Source organism: Cupressus sempervirens, chromosome 6, assembly GCF_028749045.1.
Source record: "Cupressus sempervirens isolate cs-2001-9-10 chromosome 6, ASM2874904v1, whole genome shotgun sequence".
Taxonomy (NCBI): Eukaryota; Viridiplantae; Streptophyta; class Pinopsida; order Cupressales; family Cupressaceae; genus Cupressus; species Cupressus sempervirens.
The window spans coordinates 166,130,478-166,153,741 of record NC_143123.1 but is presented as its reverse complement, the minus strand read 5'-3'; positions in this window follow the sequence as shown (position 1 = coordinate 166,153,741).

The window sequence follows — 23,264 nt, the reverse complement described above, 5'->3', positions numbered from 1 at the left end:
CCATGCATGTACAAACATAATTTTCTAAGCTAAATAGGCAATGGCAGGAAGTGGTGCATTATGTAGATCTCGACTTGTAGGTGACTATGACTCCCTTCCTTAACCACATTAGAAACACCATACATAAAGAAAACAAACACGCACACCATACACATGCAATATGGGGTAAGTATCCTTAAGAAAACACATATGATAATCTATCTAACTAATCATCCTCAATAGCTGAAAACACTATAATAATCATCATGCATAGACGGAGTATAGAGTACCAAGTAATCTCATCATATAATCACTAAATTTGAAACAATATCTAATAATCCCAAAACAATACTACTACTAATCAAGCATAAAATTGGCCTAAAGGAGTTTGGCAATGATAGTAAAAATATAAACTAGGGGCAAGCACTGCATCCGCCATTGCATCATACAAATAATTCAAATAGGGCCATTACATTAAATTCAACCATTACATCATACCCATAATTGAAACATTAAACTCTACCATTACTTCATACCAAGAATTCAAATAGGGATGCAATGCCAATAAAATATTGAGTTCAACCATTACAACACACCCATAATTCAAATAGGGATGCAATATTTTTAAAACATTAAATTCAGCCATTGCATCATGTATCGATGATTCAAACAGAAATTTAACATCTGTAGAATAGGAAATTGAGCCATTACATTATAGCAATAATTCAAACAAGGATGACATACCTCTAAAACATTTAATTCAAGCATTACATCATAACCTAAATTAAAAAAGGGAAGTAATATTTATAAATCTTTAAATTTAGCCATATTATCTTGTCCAAATCTAGATACATGTGAATACGACATTTTAGTTGTGTGGGATGTATGAGATTTTTTTTTTATTAATTCAATTATCTATTACAATTGCAAAAACATGTTTTAATAGATAGCTTTCACTCTCACAACATAGCTGCCGCAACACCTTCACAAATATGATAGATAGTTTTGAGATTTAGATATTACTTCCACAACACAACTGTCACATGGATGTTACAATTACAACTGAGGAATATTAGATTAAGATGTTATAATTGTGATATTATAGTGTCGCAATTGCGACAACATCAGCATGACCTCTTGCCCCTTCTTTCAAGTTATGATAATTTTATCCATCACAATTGTGATGACATCTCTTGCCCTTACAATTTGCAATAGCAAAAGTCTAACGCTTGTCCAATAGAGTCAATTTTTAGTTTTATCGATTGCACAATGGGTGGGCATCGTAGTTGTGACAACTTGCCATTGTAATTTGGGCCCAAATGTAGTCGTGAGGTTTCCAATCATTGACCTATATAATATTTGATCAACCTTAGCAAAATCGTTATTCTTTGATAGTTTTTGTCCAGTAACCATAGGTGTTCCAACTAGTCTTGAGTCCTCCATTTCAAAAGTCTTCAGTATCTCTTCGATATATGTTGATTGAATAGTGTAAATACCATTCTTTAGGTGATAAAATTGTAAATCCAACAAAGAACTTGATCTCTCCAAACATTGACATTTCAATCTCTTTCTTCATCTCATTATAAAATAACTTACACAACATATCATGTTGACCAAATATGATATCATCAACAAAAATTTCAGCTAGCAATATCTTTTTCTCATATTCACTTTTTAGGTACATATTGCTATTGTCATTAGTTCTCAAAAAACCAATTTTTACCAAATAAGTGTGTAACCTTTCATACCATGCTCTAGGGGCTTGTTTCAAACCATATAATTCTTTGTGTAGTTTGCATATCATGATCCTCTTTCTAGGATTAAAAAAATCCTTTAGGTTATTCAATGTAGACTTCTTCTAAGATTCCATTTGGAAATACAAATTTGACATACATTTGATATAACATTCAAAAAAGTTCTCAATCCTTCCAACCTTGCAACCAAATGTTTCACCATAATCAATTCCTTCCTCTTGTTAATATCCCTTACAAACTAGTCTTGCCTTGTTCCTTGTGACTTCACCTTTATCATTAAACTTGTTTATGAATACTCACATGGTTCTAATCACATTCTTGTCCTTTGGTCTAGGTAGCAATGTTTATGTCTTGTTCTTCTCCATTTGATCAATTTCCTCATTCATTTCCTTGATCCAATCTTCATTTTCTAAAGAATCGTTAGCTGATTTAGTGTAAACCTCACATAGTAAACATGTATCATTCTTCAACTTACTTCTTGTCATGGCTCTTAAATATTTTCTTCCAATGGTTTGGTTTATTGTATGATTCCTCCTTACATATTGTAAGAATTTACCTAAAGAAATAATTCAATGCCAAGATCAAGAAGCTCAGTAGATGGTACAAGAGAGACAAATGATGATCAAATGAGAATGGATATTAGATGATTGGATATTAGGTAATTGGATTAATACATCAAAGAAGTGCCTTCTATATAAAGGCAATTAATATGAATAGGAGTCAGCAAAGAGATAAGCATAAAAACTAAGCATATGTCCACCAAGAGTGGATTATCCTCCATTGTACATGAATGTAAGTGCAATAATGAGAGGATAAGAATAAAAAAGTGTATCTCATAAAGAGATGTAGTAGACAACATGTACTCAATTGGAGTGCAAACTACTGTGTTGTCTACATGACAACTCATATGAATATGCAAACTCCTAGGTGTCTACATGACAACTAATATGATAATGTATTAACCTAAGTAAACTTAAGTAAAGTGTAAATAGTAAATACTTATTTACACCAACACCCCCCTTAAGTGAAACTTAGGGGAATGTACTTAAGCTCACAAAAGATAAATAAAAATGCATGATGGGTCTTGGCTACTAGGCCATGTTAGGTACCCATGTACAAAATACAAAAGAAGGAAAGCTCTCATAAAGCGGAGAAAGAGAGGCAAATTCATGGGAAAAACCCTCCCCCAAAAAGATAGATGAAAAAAAAAGATGCATGGATGGATGGAATAATCAAGACCTTCCAATTATGACATATATCATGCATATACAATAGAGAATCCTTCCATAAGAAGGAAATAAGAAGAAATGAAATCCCCCCAATAGTGAATGATGTCCTACAAGAATTATGAGTGCTTGAAGACAAAAGAGAATCTAATGGCTACAAATAATATTTCTCCCTTTAGGAAGAAGATACACCAAATACAAATGCAAGAAGGCTTCCCATTGGGGATAGGAAGATGGAAGGGGAATCCATATGAAGTATGTTATCTCTGAAGTTTGAAGATGTGTCACCATGTCCTTGAATAATGAAGATGTTATGAACCAATCAAGATCAAGTCCAATAGAAGATGGTGACTGAAAAGGAACCAATGATAACTACTCTATATAGGAATGTGGATCAAACTCCAAAGACCAAGATACCTCCTCAAAAGAAGAAGTAGGAAGAGAAACAAAGAAGCCTCTCCTTGATTTAGAATTTTGGCACTTTATACTAAGTGCATGTACAATTGGCCACTTGTCCAAATGAACCAAAGTGGACTTTTGATTTTGATAGTTACAACAACAAATATGAAGCTATATATGACTCAAAAAGATAAGACACAAGACCTCTCAAGGATCTAATCAATTACAAGTGCCAAAATAGGCCAAAAATGACCAAATGCTAAAAGTACTATATCCACTCAAAATTACTCCAAACTAATACCAGATCTAGAAAGTAGACAAAAAAATCATGCACCCTCAAAAAAAATAGCACCGAATATTGTCCATATGAGCTCAAACGAAGCCTCTAAATTTGTAAAAATCAAGATTGGCAATTTTTAGAAACATTCAAGAACGAAGATCACAAACAACCTACACCATTCTATAGATCACGAAATTCTACCCTAAAACAAAAATAATCGCTCGAAGAAAGCAATCTGTATGAGGGAAATATCATTGTTTGAAATTAATCTCTATAATTATTTTTCCTGAGTCCTCATCGTCGCACCTCCAAAAATCAAATGACTCTAGATTTCACCTTAGATGTCCAATTTTGGTGAAACAAAAGTCGAATTGGGGGTTTTTTGACCTTCTAAATGTGATACCAATATCTGATTTGCACCAGCAAGCTGCAATCTCGACTTGTGAAAAAAAAAAAACTCTCTATTGTCTATGCAATGAAACTCCTATGGCTCTAATACCATGTAAGAATTTGGTATAGCTTTGATACCATGTAAGAATTTGCCTAAGGAAATACTTCAATGCCAAGGTCAAGAAGTTCAATAAATAGCATAGGAGAGTCAAATGGTGATCAAATGAGAATGGATATCAAATGATTGGATATCAAATAAGCGGATGAATACATCAAAGAAGTGCCTTCTATATAAAGGCAACTGATATGACTAGGAGTCAGCAAAGAGATAAGCATAAAAAATAAGCACATGTCCACCAAGAGTGGATTGTCCTCCATTGTGCATGAATGTACATGCAACAATGAGAGAATTAGAATACAAAGGTGTATCTCATAAAGAGATGTAGTAGACAACATGTGCTCAATTGATTTGCAAACTACTGTGTTGTCTACATGACAACTCATATGAATATGCAAACTCTTAGGTGTCGACATGACAACTAATATGCTAATGCATTAAACTAAGTAAACTTAAGTAAAGTGTAAATAGTAAATACTTATTTACACCAACACATACTTTTATAACACAAGTTCATATATTCTCTCCTTTTCATTAATTTCATGGTAAGTTGATGCAAGAGCATCCTGGGTTTCCTTGTTATCTTGCTCATTTTATTCACTCTTCATTAACTGAGTTACCCAGTGTATGCCAAGTGACTCTTCATTAACCAAGTTACCTAGTGTACACAAAGTGACTCTTCATTAACCTAGTTACTCAATGTGTTCGCCAAGTGACTCTTCATTAACCTAGTTACCCAGTGTTTGCCAAGTGACTCTTCATTAACCAAGTTACCCAGTGTATGCCAAGTGACTATTCATTAACCAAGTTAACCAGTGTATGCCAAGTGACTCTCCATTAACCTAGTTACCCAGTGTATGCCAAGTGACTCTTTATTAATCGAGTTACCTAGTGTATGCCAAGTGACTCTTCATTAACTTAGTTACCTAGTGTTTGCCAAGTGACTCTTCATTAACCGAGTTACCTAGTGTATGCCAAGTGAGTCTTCATTAACCTAGTTACCTAGTGTTTTCCAAGTGACTCTTCATTAACCGAGTTACCTAGTGTACACCAAGCGAATCTTCATTCACTGAGTTACCCAGTGTTCATCGAGCATCAGCATTTGGACATGATTTCTATGAGGCGACTTGCAAAATTAATTTTGTTCATGATATTTATGTTAAGATATTTTCTTGGGATGTGTCCAGATCATTGTTGGGTCAGCCTTCCTCTTATGTAATGTTCTAGAATAATTTGTAAGCCATTTTTGAAAGTATATAGAGTGTTTAGGCTTAGAGTTAGGTAAGTTTTTGGGAAGAAGATTAGAGACCAGAACTGAAAGTGTAAATTTACAGTTGGATCTTTGAATGTGAATGTATTTGTAATTGGCCATAACCCAGAATGCCTTACAAGTAAGCATGTATGAAGATATTTTGATGAATCAATAAAAGTATTTCACTCTTCTTCCTCCTACGGTTGGTGTTCTTTGTGTTCACTTTTGTTGTGTTAACTCTTGCAGGGTGGTTTGGATAGCTGGGTCAGCCTTTGGCCCTAGTTATTCACCCCATGCCTACATCAGTTGGTATTAGAGCCTGAGATTTGTCCTTGTATAGATTGGATCGTGTAGAACCGTAATTTGGATTTGGTTGTAGGGTGGCAGATTTACGGATTTGACCTATAACTTGTAGAGGGTTATGACCTTGCAGGAACCTGATTTGTAAATATGGTTCATGGTAGAGGAAATAATGTTGATAATGCTATAGTGGATTAGTTGAGACAAATTGTAGCCAGATTAGATGTTGTGGAGATAGCCTAGAGGAGAGGAGCACATCTTGATGATGTAAGTGATGATGAAGCAATAGCACCAAACCATAATCTAGAACCTCAAGAAGATTAAGATGAGGAAAGATTGTTGCAAATATTATCTAGGCCAAATTCCAAGCCTGCTGTAGAAGTTGTTCCTTATGATGGAAAATTGGACACCAATGCTATGTTGGGTTGGACCTCTAATATGGAGAAGTTTTTTAAGTATGAAAACACTCCTAATAATAGAAAGGTGAAGATTGCAGTCACTAGGTTGAAAGCTCATGCATCACTATGGTGGGAGCACTTGCAAACTAATAGACAAAGGAGAGGAAATGAGAAGATCAGAACTTGGCCAAAGATGGTGAACAAGGTAAAGAAAAAATTCTTTCTTGCTAATTACCAAGTTAGCTTGTTGAGAAAGATGCAAAATTTGAAGCAAAAAGACATGATTGTGAAAGAGTATACTGAGGAATTCTATAGACTGGACATCAGATCTGGACATGTGGATGATGATGTTGAGAAAATTGCAAGGTACATTAATGGATTGAGATCTGAAACACAAGATGAGATAAGTTTTATGAAGTTGGAAAGTGCAGATACCAATATGCCTTGAAGGCTGAGGAGATCTTGACAAAGAAGCATGAACAAAGACAAAGAGGTAGAGGTGGTAGATTCTAGAGAGGTAGAGGTAGAGCTTATGGTGAAAGTTGCCGATCTGAAAGTTCTGTGTAGGATAAAGGTAAATCTGAATGGAAGAATGATGACAAAGGCAAGACTGAATGGAAAAGTGGTAATTCTTATTGAGGAGGCACTAGTTCTTATCGAGGAAGTGATAATTCCTATTCTAGAGGTGGATTTCATGGTAATTGTTTTAGATGTCTTAAAGAGGGACATAGATATTTTGAATGTAGATCCTCTAAAAGTAGGCAAGGTAACATAAATGTTGTCATTCAAGAAGCTAATGAGGGTTCACCAAGTGGACCTGAAGCTAGAGAAAATTTGATGGTGAGAAGAACCTTATGTAATAAGGGAGGTGATGAGGAACCTGTTTTAAGGAGAAGTCTTTTCAAGACAAGATGTAAGATGGTTGGAAAATACTGTAAATAGATCATTGATAGTGGAAGTTCTATAGATCTAGGATCAGAAGAGCTGGTTTCAAGGTTGCAGTTGTAGAGGATGAAACATCCCAAACCTTATCATGTTTCATGGATGAAAGATGAGCATAAGATATTGGTAAGTGAGCAATGCCTTATGAAGTTCAAAATTGGACATTACTTTGATGAAGTTTTATGTGATATTATGCCCATGGATTGTTGTCATATTTTGTTGGGTAGACCTTGGCAATATGATAGATATGTTGTACATGATGGAAGATTGAATTAATATACTCTTTGGGTAAATGGAAAGAAACAAACGTTGTTGCCTTTGATCAAGAGTCTAGATGAGGTTAATTGTACTGCTGTAAAAATTTGCATGGTTAATGGGAAACAATTTGAAAAGGAAATGAAAAATAATCAAGTCTGTTGCTATAATTCCAAGAAAGCCAAGTTTTGTCAATGGAGACCGAGTGCAAGAAAATAGTGTTAATAGAGTGCTAGTCAGTGGTGACTGAATGATAGATGGTAGTATTGATAGAGTGCTAGAAGAAATTGTAGAGTTGTTGAATAAGTATAAAGAAATTATTGTTGATGATATTCCTGATGGTTTACCTCTAGTAAGAAGTATAAGTCATTGTATGGATATGATCCTTGAAGCTAGTTTTCCAAACAAAGCACCATATAGATTGACACCTATAGAGAATGAAGAACTTAATAGACAAGTGCATGAGTTGTTGCAAAAAGGTTTGATCAGAGAAAGCTTGAGTCCATGTGCTGTACCTATTGCATTAGCACCTAAAAAGAATGGAGAATGGAGAATGTATATTGATTCTAGAGTCATTAACAAGATAACAGTGAAATATAGGGTTTCTATGCCAAGGATGGATGGCATAATGGATTGTTTGAGTGGAGCAAAGTATTTTACCAAGATTGATTTGAAGAGTGGCTATCATCAGACTAGGATCAGAGAAGGTGATGAATGGAAGACTACTTTCAAGACAAAAGATGGTTTGTATGAATGGTTGGTTATGCCTTTTGGTTTGACTAATGCACCTAGTACTTTCATGAGGTTGATGAATGAAGTTCTGAAAAGATTCTTGGGTAAGTTTGCAATTGTTTATTTGGATGATATTATGATATTCAGCAAGACTAAGGAAGAACATCTTGAGCATATTAGAAAAGTATTGAAGAGGTTGAAAGAGGAAAAATTGCTGATTAATCTAAAAAAGTGTTCTTTTATGCAAGAGGAGATTGTGTATTTGGGATTTGTTATTTCAGCTAATGGATTGAGGATAGACCCTGAGAAGGTTAAAGCAATTTTGGAATGGCCTACACTGAGAATGTGGGTGAGGTAAGATCATTCCATGGTTTGGCTAGTTTTTACAAAAAGTTTATAAAGAATTTCAGTGCTGTTTATAATGATATGACTGAAACAATGAGGGGAGATAAAAAGGAATTCAAGTGGACACATGGAGTTGATAAGAGTTTTAAGACTTTGAAACAAAAGGTTGCTAAATTACCTATATTGGCTTTACTTGATTTCAACAAAGTATTTCAAGTTGAATGTGATGCAAGTGGTAATGCAATAGGAGCTATATTGAGTCAACAAGGTAAGCATGTTGCTTTCTTTAGTGAAAAGTTGAATGATCCTAAAGGGAAGTATTCTGTGTATGATCAAGAATTTTATGCCATTGTTCAAGCATTGAAGAAATGGAGACATTATTTGATTCCTAAGGAGTTTGTATTGTATACTAATCATAAAGCTTTACAATACTTGGGAAGTCAACATAAATTGAATTAAAGACATATGAAGTGGGTTGAGTACTTGCAAAATTTTACATTTGTGATCAAGCATAAGAGTGGAGTTACTAATAGAGTTGCTGATGCATTGAGTAGAAGAAGTTCTTTGTTAACTGAAATGAAGATTGAAGATCTTGGTTTTGATGAAATGAAAGAATTTTATGATGTTGATCCTAATTTTTCTAAGGTGTGGAGAGAGTGTAGAGCACCAAATCTGATAGACCACATAAGTAAGTATGATGAATATTTCATTCAAGAAGGTATATCATTCAAAAGTATTCAATTGTGTATTCCTAGAAGTCCTATGAGGTTGAATTTGATTAAGGAAAAGCATAGTGGTGGATTAGCTAGACATTTTGGAATCAATAAGACATTGAGTTTGCTAAAAGAGAAGTATTATTGGCCACAAATGTATAAGGATGTTCATAAATTTATAAAGAGTTGTGGAGTTTGTCAAGTTGCAAAGGGAGTGAGTCAAAATACTAGTTTGTATACACCTATTACTATTCCTAAGAAACCTTGGACTGACATTATTATGGATTTTGTTCTTGGATTGCCTAAAATAGTGAAGGGGTATGATTCTATATTTGTTGTAGTGGAAATATTTTCTAAGATAGATCATTTCACACCATGTAAGAATAAATCAGATGCTGAGCATGTTGTTGAACTTTTTTTTAAAGAGATTGTGAGATTGCATGGATTACCAAGAAGTATTATTTTAGAGAGAGATAGTAAGTTTGTTGGTTATTTTTGGAAAACTTTATGGAAGAAGATGGGTATTGAGCTGAAGTTTAGTTCTACATTCCATTCACAAACAGATGGATAGACAGAGGTTGTGAATAGAAGCTTGAGAAATTTACTGAGATGTTTAGTTGGGAATAAGCCAAGTAATTGGGAGATGGTATTGGCACAAGCTGAATTTGCATATAATAATTCTGTGAATAGGAGTACAGGGAAGACACCTTTTGAGATTGTTACCGGAATGCATCCTAGAGGTATATCAGATTTGAGAGATCTTGCTTGTGAAGAAAAGAAAAATGCTGTAGGAGAAGAATTTTATGATTTTATGGAGTCTTTGCATAAGGAAGTGAAGTTGAGGTTGGAACAAAGAAATCAGAAGTATAAGGAGAATGCTGATCAGTCTAGAAGACACCATGATTTTCAAGTTGGTGATGAGGTGATGGTTCATCTAAAGAAAGGAAGATTCCTAGTTGGAACATACAGTAAGCTGAAGATGAAGAAATTTGGACCTTGTAAGATCTTGAAGAAGTTTGACAGTGGTAATGCTTATAAAGTTGAGTTACCTGATGACATGGATATATCTCCTATACTCATTATTTCTAATTTGTATAAGTATCATGAGTCAGATGATGAAGTTGTTGTATTAGAAGACTATCCTAAGAAGTAGATTGAAGAAGTTGAATAGATATTAGATCAGAGAGTTGGTAGGAGCACAAGAGGAAAAGATTACTATGAATATTTGGTAAAGTGGAAGAATAAGCCTATTGAAGATACTTCATGGATTTCACAATCTGAGTTGGATTCCACTCAGATTGTGACATCTCAATGATTCAAGAGAATCATTCCTTTCAACCCTGGTTGTCTGATGTAGGAGCATCTTGGGTGCCCTTTTTATCCTACTCATTTTTTTCACTCTTCATTAACTGAGTTACCCAGTGTATGCCAAGTGACTCTTCATTAACGAAGTTATCCAATGTATGTCAAGTGACTCTTCATTAACCTAGTTACCCAATGTTCACCAAATGACTCTTCATTAACCTATTTACCCAGTATTCGCCAAGTGACTCTTCATTAACCAAGTTACTCAGTGTACACCAAGTGACTCTTCATTAATCGAGTTACCCAGTGTATGCCAAGTGACTCTTCATTAACCTAGTTACCCAATGTTCATGAAGTGACTCTTCATTAACCAAGTTACCCAGTGTACACCAAGTGACTCTTCATTAATCAAGTTACCTAGTGTATGCCAAGTGACTCTTCATTAACCTAATTACCCAGTGTTCACCAAGTGACTCTTCATTAATCGAGTTATCCAGTATATGCCAAGTGACTCTTCATTAACCTAGTTACCCAGTGTTCACCAAGTGAATCTTCATTGATCAAGTTACCCAATGTATGCCAAGTGACTCTTCATTAACCGAGTTACCTAGTATATGCCAAGTGACTCTTCATTAACCTAGTTACCCAGTGTTCGCCAAGTGACTCTTCATTAATCGAGTTACCCAGTGTACACCAAGTGAATTTTCATTTGTTGAGTTACCCAATGTTCATTGAGCATCAAAATTTGAACATGATTTTTGCAAGTCGACTTGCAAGATTTCTTTTGTTTGCCACATTTATGTTAAGATATTTTCTTGGGATGTGTCCAGACGGTTGTTGGGTTATCCTTCCTCTTATGTAATGTTCTAGAATAATCTGTAAGCCATTTTGGCAAGTATATATAGAGTGTTAGGCTTAGAGTTAGGTAAGTTTTTGGGAAGAAGATTAGAGAGCAGAACTAAAAGTGCAAATTTGCAGTTGGATCTTTGAATGTGAATGTATTTGTAATTGGTTGTAACCCAAAAGGCCTTACAACTAGGCATGTATGAAGATATTTTGATGAATCAATAAAAGTATTTCACTCTTCTTCCTCCTGTGGTTGTTGTTATTTGTGTTTGCTTCCATTGTGTTAACTCTCGTAGGGAGGTTTGGATAGCTGGGTGAGCCTTTGGCCCTACTTATTCACCCTATGCCTACGTCATAAGTGCGCAAAGTTGTGGCGCCAAAAGGGGGTATAAGTGGCCACTTTTTTTTTGTTTTTCCTGAAATAATTTTTTTTAAAACTTTGAGAAGAATTTGAAGATAGTTACACTAGAAATTTTAAGATATGAAAAAAAAAGTAGTAGTCCTTTGAATCTATTTTCTAAACTACTAACCTTTTTTCAAAATGCCTTAGTTTTATGCCCTCAAAAAAGGGGACCATAGAAAGTGGTATTGTTTTTTTAGGAAAAAAGATAACATAGTGCAAAGTGTGGCCCCCCTAATTTTTTTTGTAATTCTTTAATTGCTAGGGTTAAAAGTTACCTAACATTGTGTAGTTTATCCCATATTTTTGGGAAATTTTATCATGTATTGTTTTTAATGAATTTTGTATTGGACACATCCCAAAAATATAAAATATCTGTGTCCTCCCCCTAGAAATTATTGAAACTAATCTAAAATCAAAACTTCCTTTTTTTTCAAAGTGCGTAGAATGGATTCTAGTTACTAAAAAATTAACTTGTTGCAAAATTTGATGAATGAGCTAAAATCTACATCCCAATTAGTGCATGTTGGTTTTTGAGAAAAAATATGCATACTTTCAAAAGAAATTATAGTTGAAAGGGTTGAAATAGTATGAATGTGAAATAAATTATATGGTTATATAGCTAACACAGAGATCTACAATATCATGTAACCTGATTTTATCGATACTCAACTACAAGGAAACTTGAAGGAGAAAAAAGATGAAAAATCAAGCATTTTTTGTATGCTTTCTGCAAAACACATCTCAAACTAGTTTAGAGTTTCCAAACCTTTGGGTTGGACCCACAAGGAAAATCCAATCCTTAGGCTTGGTGGTATCCAATGATTTATATAGTGCACACACACTATAGTGCATGTGCATGATAGTGCGCATGAACTATAGCGCATGTGCATAATAGAGAGAGAGAGAGAGAGAGAGAGAGAGAGAGAGAGAGAGAGAGAGAGAGAGAGAGAGAGAGAGAGAGAGATTATGGAATATGATGTAGAGAGAGAGAGGGAGGGAGTGAGGGAGAGGGAGATGGGAAGAGAGAGTAGGGAATGGGGAAAATAGTATGGAATATGATGCAAAGATATTAAGAGAGAGAGGGTTGTTATTTATGATTTCCAATAGTGCACACATGCTATGGTTTGTGGTCCACAAGCCTAAGGCTTGTAGAGCCTAGGCCATAGTGCATGCACACTATTGGAAATTTTGAAAATAAAAGTGTCATCTTTTTGGCACCACAACTTGGTTCATTCACCCTTCACTTGGTTCTACTTGCTCTTCTTCTACAAGTATATCTGGTTGCAACTTGGCTCGGTCTATCTTCTATTCGATTTCCTCTCTATGATGTTTGACTTCTCCTATCTGTGACTTGACTCCTATAGCCTTATGCTCAATGGTCTACTAATTCTTGAAAGAAATATTTTGTTGAACCTCAAAAGTGCCTAACTATTGATTCTTGACAAAGTCTTTTTGTGGTTCATGTAGGGTGTTAGTGTTAGAATTCAAACACTTATATGCCTTCCTTGTAGTGGAATATCCTAGGAATATACCTTCATCACTTTCTGCATCAAGTTTTCCTTTCCTTGTATCTTTCAATACATAACATTTTTTTCCAAAAAATTGAAATAATTGACATTAGGTACATAGCCATACCAAAGTTCAATTTTTTTTTGTTTGTACTTCTCTTCACTTAAATTCAGTTCAGAATATAGATTGTAGTACTTACAAATTCTCTCTATTAATTTTGTGAAACATTCTTCTCCATCACCAATGTCCTTGCATAGTCCATGATTGATCTATTTCTTCATGTAGTTCTCCCATTCTATTGTGGAGTCCTAGGTGCACTCATTTTTATCTTGATTCCTTTGTCATTGTAGAATATATTGAAATCATCTGCTATGAATTAACCTCCTCTATTTGATCTCAAGAACTTTTACAAGATTCAAACAACTTAAATAATCTCATTAAACCACTTGGTCAATATAGAAACTCATCAACAACTTAATATTCTATTCATTACCCAAATCTCTTTTTAGTATATGTCGACCAATAGTAAATAAAATAATAATAAATAACATGCATCAAACATATAGCATTCACACATATGGCACCAAGATTTAATGTGGAATCTGAATTTGAGAAAAACCACCAAGTAACATGGTACCACTTTTTAATTTTCTGAAGTGAGCTCGCTTAAGAGACAACCCTATTAAAGGTTACAATATACATTTTTAGGTGTGAACCTATTAAAGGATTTAATTACCGTGTTAGGAATGACCTAGTTAGAGGACTTTGTATCATTCTATTAGAATTTCACCTTAATTAAATGCTTTTGACTACCATAATGGTTATAAAGTAATAATAGGCTTGATCTCTAAAACACAAGTTACTTTGCAAATTTAGATCTCCATTCAACTAATTTTTTGGTTCAATGACTAGACTTCATTAATATCTCCATCATTGATATGCTTCTTTGTTCTTCACAGGTTCTCCTTAAGATCTTTAATCAACAATGAACCAACCTTAGAAAACATCACTTATGCCTCCTTAAATAGGTAATTTTGATCTTTTTCCACTTAAATATCACCATAGATCTTTGGATTAGGTCAGTTTCAATGAATCCATCCATCCTTTTTCCCTTCTACTCCTTTCTTGATATTTATAGAAGCTTCTCTTTAAATCCTTTCCTTTAATTACATAAAAAACTCAATTAGTACATTAAATACACCAACTTATCAATCCTTATCATTCACTCATTTTGACTAATCCAAAAATTCAACTATGTTAGCCTCAAAATCAATTCTTTCACAAACTATTGTTTTGATGACACTCAACTATCACTATATTTTTCTACTTGGTCTCACTATGTATCTTAGTAACTACTATTTTATCTCACTCAACTCCCATTGGGTCACTTAGTCTTCACTATGCTTGGTCTCTACTATATTTTCTTCTTCAAATCACTCAGCCATAACTATCACTGAACTAATACTATTTTTCTTGACTAACTCTTAAGTTCCAAGTAATATTCTATTTCAGCTCCTTTATTCACCAATCATATTTTACTAATCTTTTCTTGTGTTTAACTCAACACATCCATACTTCATATGATGATTGAACAATACATCATCTTGTCAAAGACCAATTGATCAAGTGCTCATTGTAATTCCTTCATACTTTCTTGTCTTCACTCAACAACTTTACTAGTTCATTCTAGTTATCTCTCCTTTTAAATCCTTTTCATCAATCAATAAATATGGCACTCTACACTATTAGTAAACATCTCTCGAGTAGGTTTGACATCAAAGACAACATAATAATTCCTCCAATTGAAGTATCCAACATATTATAATTGTTGAATGGTCAATGTGCAAATCAACCTTGAGTCTTGTATATTTTTTCCACTTCTTATGGGCATTATTGATGTGACTCTTAGTGTATAATTATTGTCTTTACATATGACTTGAAAATCAACAGTTAGTGGTGACTATAGAACAAGTGCAACCTAATAACCATTATTTGTTTCCCAAGTATAATATCATTTCTTGCATCTTCAAACTTTAAAGGGTCTTATATTATCTTCCCTTTTTTATTTTATAGGATAAAAAACACAAATTGGTTGATAAATCAAAGTGGTTCAGGATGAAAATGGAATTCCCTTATTTATAGTAAGATGTAAAAATACTAACATATAACTATTAGAATTATTTAGAATGATTAAGAGGTAGGGGGTTAATTGGCTATCCAAGGTCTTGATGTACCAATTGAATTTTTAAGCACTTCAAATACTTTAGATCTACAAATTCAATAGCTTGATCTCTATAGTGAACAATTAGATACATAACCTTGTAGTCCACTATCCTAATAATTGTCCACTATCTTAATAATTATCAAAATTGTAGAATGTAAAACATTAATAGTAAAACACCTCAAATAAAATCCACACAAGTATGACACCGATATTTAACATGGAAACCCAAATTGGGAAAAACAACCAGTACCATGTCACCAATTTTTCCCTCTTCTAAAGTGAGCTTTGTTAGGAGCCAACCCTTTAAAAACATATTGTTAGGTATGACCTTTTTAGAGGATTTAATCATCCTATTAGGAGTGGCTTTATTAGAGGACTTTAGACTATTACATTAGAATACCACCTTGATTAAAGGATTTATATATGACTATTAGGTGAACCTTTATTAACAGATTTCAAAGCCGATACAATGGTTAGAAAGTAACAACATGTTTGATCTGAAAAATATAGCTCAGTTTAGAAATATAGATCACAATTTGGTTCGCATGTTGATCCACTAACTGGTCTCCATTTCATCTCTATCTTTGATCTACTTAGTACTCCTTCAAGCAGTCATACTTTAACTCTTCCAAACTCTTCACAACCTCCTGCATAATTTTTCCAGTCAATAGCATCAACAAATGCTCTAACCTCTTTTGAGTTACCCATTATACCTCCTCAAATAGGTAATTTTGATCATATTCCACTTAAACATCACAATAGATCTTAGGTTTAAGTCACATTCATGAAATCCTTACAACATTTTGTTTCTTATTTTCTCTTCTAAAAAATTCACCTTGAATTCTTGAATTACATGCTCCAGGTCATTTATCCTTATCTTCAATGTGTTTTACATATTTTAAGGAATCAATTGTGTTGGATGGAAATCACAATTTCCTCATCTTCTATCAAATGTATCCCTTAGACAACATAGTGTTCCAACACTTTGTCATCATTGGATTACTTGGTTAATTTTTAATCCTTTGTTTAGCACATACACTGACACTCTATCAACATTGATCCTTGGTCAACACTATATTTTCTCTTATTATACCAGTACTCACTTGACACTAGCATCACTCGACATAAACTTTAAGTTCTTTAATCTTCTCCTCTTTTTCTCAGTCAAGCTTATGCATTTGGTCATTCTTTGATCACTTTTTATGGACTTCAATACACCTCTCTTCTCCACTTATGTTATGATTAAACAATCACTTTATCTTGTCAAAGTCTAACTAATCAATTACCCACTATAGTTCCTTTCATAAGTGAACCTCTCCTCTAGGTTCTTTTGCTATGTCCATCTTCTTAAATCCTCTTCATCAATCATCTTGATATGACACTCAAATTAGATAAAAAATTGTCTTGCAAACTTTTGTTTCCATCAATGAGAACATAACAATTGTCTCAATTGTAGTTTCCATCAATTTCCCTATTTGATGTTGATGGAAACTCCTATAGTTACCATACAATCCAAAACATTTACTACTTTGAGCATCTCCCTCTGTGTTTAGTATTAGATCTTCACTAATATCCTTATTTTCATTCTAATTCTCATCCATGCAGCTCTAATATGTAACACAAAAATTCCCTTTATAATATCAAATCATGAAATCATTTAGCTTCCTCTATATTGCTAGCAACTCCTTACATACATTCTCCCTCTTTCTTATCACTCCATGGTAACTAAATATTATCTCCCTCTTTGATAATAATGGCAAAGATAGTTCATCTTTTTCATATATAATTTTCATGTAGTATCTTCATGTCAATACATTTGAATCTTATTCACCACCTATCATATGATCTAATGATAGATACAACATTTCATTCTTCTTTCTGCAATACTTTAGGAAACTCCTAAAGTATGAATTTTTGCATCAATTTGTAAGATATTATGATCAAATCATTTGATGCAGAGCTCCATATAATGTCAAGTATCTTTGACTAGGGGATTCACCCCTAATTTACCTCTTAGTTATTCATGAGCATCCTTAGGTAAAACCTTAGTGAAAATATCAACTATTTTGTTCTTAGTGATTACATAATCCAATATCACTTCTTTATCTTGAACTATCTCTCTCAATTAATGATACTTGATACTAATATGCTTGGTATTTGTGTACATTATAGGGTTCTTTGATATATTTATAGCACTCGTGTTGTTAGAATAGACAATAACTAGATCAGTGATCTCTTCCTTCATACCTTTTAACAATTTCTTGATCCATACAATATTTGAAAAATTTACTCCTATTGCCACATATTCATCTTCATTTGTTGATTGTGAAATACAATTCTATTTCTTTCTTATCCATGAGATTAGTCTCTTTCCTAGGAGGAAATCTCCACCACTTGTACTCTTTCTATCATCAACATTGCCTACCCAATTAGATTCAATGTATACTTTCAATTCAAACTTGTCATTCATCTTGTAATATAAGCCATAGTCTTCTATTCCTTTTAGATATCTTAGTATCCTTTTCACTACCATCATGTGATTCTCCTTAGGGTTCACAAAAAATCTTGAAACAATCCCAATTTCTATGGCAATGCCAAGTCTTGTGTGAACAACATATCGAGTTTCCCAATCATTGATTTTTATAATGTTTGGTTTACATTAGTTCAATCTTCACCATGAGATAGCTTAAGTCTTGTAGCCATAGGTGTTTTTACTAGTCTCGAATCTTCCACTCCAAAATTTTTTAGTATCTCCTTGATGTATTTTGATTGCATAACGTAGATACCCAGCTTTATCTAATATACTTGTAATCCAATGAAGAATTTGATTTCGCCAAACATAGACATTTCAAATTCTTTTCTCATCTCATCTAGAAATGACTTGCATAAAGCATCATTTCCTCCAAATAATATATCATCAACAAAAATTTCAAATAGCAATATCTAATTGCTATCTCTAGTCTTCAAGTACAAATTATTGTTATAATTAGTTCTTGCAAATCCAATCTTTACCAAATAACTATGCAACCTTTCATACCATTCTCTAGGGACTTGTTTCAATCCATATAGTGCTTTGTGTAGTTTACACCATATTATTCTTACTAGGATCTACAAATCCTTCTAGTTGTTCTATATAAACTGCTTCTTCAAGTTTTCCATTTGGTAGAATTTAAATCTTTTATAAGAAGAATAGGCAAGTAGTGTTCTAACTCATTCAAATCTTGCAACAGGGGAAAATGTTTCCACATAGTTAGCTCTTTCTTCTTGTGCATATCCTTTGTATAGCAGTCTAGCCTTATTTCTTGTGACTTCTCCTTTTTCATTTATCTTTTTTTTAATACCCACTTGGTTTCAATAACATTTCTATCCCTTGGTCTAGGTACTAGTGTCTAGGTTTTGTTCTTCTCTATTTGTTCAATTTCTTCATTCATTGTTTAAATCTAATATTCATTCTCCAAGGCATATTTTATTTGTTTAGATTCAACCTCATAAATTAAACATGTATCACTTCTAAGTATTTTCCTTGTCATAACTCTAGAATCTTTGTCTCCAATGATTTGTTCAGGTGCATGGTGTCTTCTCACATATTTTTCTAGTACAGGTTTTTTTCTTATTCTTCTTGCACATGTTCATCTTGAAAATTGATTTGAAGTTCATTTTGTATCTCTACTTTAGGTTCAAACTAAGGTTTTACTTCCTTGGCACTGTACTTTTGATGTTCAACATCTACTACATGTATCTCGACATCATTCTTCTAATGTTCAACACCTATAATCTATTCCTCGATAACCTTTTTCTATAGCTCAACATTCATTGTTCAATGTTTCTCATTAGCTTTATTCTTTTGCTTAGGTATTGTGCAGGTTACACCTTTATCCACATAAATGAATGTGCTATAATCTTCAAGTCTTGTCTTGCATTCAACTTCATTATTTTCTAAATATTCATCAACTTTCACATTTACACTTTCCATAGCTTTGTTAGTGTTATCTAGAGTTCAAACTCTTATAAGCTTTTCTCTCAGTGAAATATCCCAGGAATATGCCTTCATCACTTTTAGCATTAAGTTTTCCATTTTTATCATCTTTTAGTATCTAATATTTTCTTTCAAAAACTTTAAAATACTTCACATTAGGTGCATACCCATATCACAATTCAAAGGGCATAACATTTGTACCTTTCTAGAGTTGTACTCAGTTCAAAGTATAAACTATTGTACTTACAAGTTCTCTCTAGTATTTTTGTGACACAACATTCTCCATCATCAGTGTTCTAGCACAATCCATGGTTGATCTATTTCTCCTTTTAGCTATTCCATTTTGGGGAGAGGTCCTAGGTGCTAACATCTTCCTTTTGACTCCTCTATCATCGTAGAACATATTGAATTTATTAGAGATAAATTATCCTCCCCTATCAGATATCAAGCACTTTTGACTCTTACCTACTTCCTTTTCAACTATAGCAAAATACCACTTAAACAATTGAAAAGCATCATATTTTTATTTAAAAAACATTACACTCATCATTCTAGAATAATCATCCACAAATAGAATGAAACATTTGTCTCCATAGTATCTTTTTACACCAATAGGTCCACAAAGTCTGTATGAACCAATTCAAAAAAATAATTAGTTGATTAGGTCTTGCTCTTGAAACTAGACTTTGTCATTTTTCCAAGTTGACATTGTTTACACATAGCATTATTAGGTTTCTTCAATCTTGGTAACCCTCTTACTATTTTCTTCTTACTAATCCTTACCCAATTTTCATAGTTCACATGACATAACCTCTTATGCCATAACCATATATTTTCATTTTGATAAAATAAACATGTCTCATTAGATAAATCTATATAGAACAAGTTACCTCTTGTCTAATCACCACTTCCAATAAGTTCAATAGTAGTATCAAATATCTTGGCCTTCCTATCATGAAATTAAACTCTATATCTTGATCTGTTCAACTATGAAACACTTAATAAGTTATAGTTAAGTCCTTCAAACTAATAAAATTTTTCACACTTTATATTTTTATTTAATTATATTGATCCTTTACCTTTCACAAGACATGGTGCATCATTCTCAAACTTAACACAACTATCTTTGTATGGTTTGAAGGTTTCAAACTTAATTTTATCACCAGTCATATGATGTGAGAAACCACTATCAATTATCCACCTATCACCTTTATTCACATATGAAATTAATGCAGTTTTCTCATCCTCATTAGAATCTTGTTTCATAGACATAGACAACTTCTTCATCATTACTCTCGGATTCATTATCAATTTCTTCTTTAGCAATGTAACAAGATTTCTTACCTTTTTCTTTGTAGTCCTTATTTAGATTCCTTTTGTCTTGGTCATCTCTTCTTCCTTTTTACCTTCTTTCCCTTTTCTCATCCTTATCTTCTTTGTCAAAGACATCTTGTAGAAATACTATCGAATTTGTAACATGAAAATAGATTATAGGAACTTTACTTTTGTATTTTCCCTTGCCTCTTGAAAGTCTTCTTGCCATTAGTGCTTCAATATCATCAAGTTCATCATTAGAAGCATCACTATCACTAGTCACACATTTTCCTTTTCCTTTTTTACTAATAAGCAATTGTGATTTAAAATAAGATTCAATAGAAGTATGAGTGAAATTATTGAAAATTTTGACATCTCAAAAGCATTTAGCCTACCAATTACACCTTCCAAGGTTAGGTTGTTACCAGGTGTACATCTCAAATCTTGTATTGTAGAAACTCTAATAGCATAGATAGGAAGTAGAGTTCTCAATACCTTTTTAATCAAAGTCTCATCATCTATCTTTTCATATTCTCCTCCTATATAATTTACCACGTCTTTTATTCTTCCATAGTAGTAAACAATATTCCCACCTTCCATCATTCTCATTTCATCAAATTTGGCTCTCAAGATTTTTTTTTCTCTCATAATATTTGTGTCCCCTCCATAGATGGTCTATAGTATATCTTGCATTTTCTTTGCAGTAGTGCAATCCTTTATGTCATAAAACTCGGTATAGGTAAGGACTAATGCAATTTCCAACATAGCTTGGTTGTGTTCTTTCTTCTCTTTCATCTACTAAGCTATTAGAGGAAATTTTGTTATTGCTACATATTCATTTTTTGTATAGTATATTGCACCATCTTCAATTCTTTCTACATGAAACTTTATCAAACTTTGCATTGTAGGGAAGTTCTATTTATTTAACTTTGGCAAATCTTTTTTGTACATCTTGATCTTCAGCTTAAAGTACCTTCAAATTTTTTTCTACAGATACCAATGCTTTGATACCAACTATTAGAATGATTTAGAATAATTGATAGTGGGGCTGAATTAGTTATCCAATGCGTTGATGTACCAATTATCAAAATTTTAAACACTTCAAATACTTTAGATCCACACATTCAATAGCTTGGTCTCTATAGTAAGCAATTAAAAACATAAATTTGGAGTCCACTATCCTAATAATTATCAAACTTGTAGAATGTGAAACAATAATAGTAAACCACATCAAATAATATCCACACAAGTATGACACCAGGATTTAACATGGAAAAACAATTTGGGAAAATCCACTAGTAACATGTCACTAATTTTTCACTCTTTTGAAGTGAGCTTTGTTAGGAGCCAACCTTGTTAAAGGTTAGAAAACACACTATTAGGTGTGACCCTATTATAGGATTTAATCATCCTATAAGGAGTGGCCTTGTTAGAGGACTTTAGAAGATTTCATTAGAATGCTACCCTAATTAAAGTAATTATATATGACTATTAAGCTTGATTAAAGGATTTCTATAATGATACAATGGTTAAAAAGTAACAATAGGTTTGATTTGACAAATACAACTCACTTTGCAAATATGAATCATAGTTTGGTTCACACGCTGATCCACTAACTTTCCTCCATTGTCATCTTCATCTCTAATATAATTGACACCCCTTCAATAAATCACACTTCAACTCTTCACAACTCTTCTCAGCCTCCTGCTTAAGTGCACCAATTAATAACATCAACAACCACTCCAAACTCTTTTAGATTAGCCCTTGTACCTCATTAAATAGGTAATTCAAATCTTTTTCCACTTAAAAATCATTGTAGGTCTTAGGGCTAGGTAAGATTCATCGAATCCTTCCAACATTTCATCTCCTCTTTTCTCTTCTAGAATCTTCTCCAAACCTCACCTTGAATTCTCATATAGGGATGCTCAAAGATAGTTTCCCTCAAGTTAAATGTTCTAGGTCATCCATCCTTATCTTCAACACATTTTACATATTATAAGAAATCAGTTGTGTCAGTTGGAAATTATGATTTCCTTGTCTTCTATAAATTGTTGTTCTTCAACCAACACTATATTGTGACACTTGGTTATCACTAAATTACTCGATTGTTGCTAACTCTTTTGTTTGACACATATATTGACATTTAGTCAATACTATAATTTTTTCATCTTATATTGCCACTTAGTTGACACTAGCATTACCTGACATAATTTTCAAGTTATTTAATCTTCTACTCTTTTGCTTGGTCAAGCCTATGCATTTGGTCATTCTTTCTTCACTTCTTCTAAGCTTTAGTACACCTATCTTCTTCACTTATGTTATGATTAAAAAATCTCTTTATCTTGTCAAATTCTAAATAATCAAGTACCTATTGTAGTTCCTTTCATAATTCAACCTTTCCTCTAGGTTCTTTTGTTATGTCCATCTTGCCAAATCCTTTTCATTAATCATATTGATAAGGCACTTAAATCAGATAGCAAACTATCTTACCAATAAGATTTGGCATCATTGACAACATAATAATTATCTCAATTTTAGTCTCCAATAATAACCTTATTATCAACTAAAAAATAAAGGGAACTATTTTTTCCTCACTTGAACCCA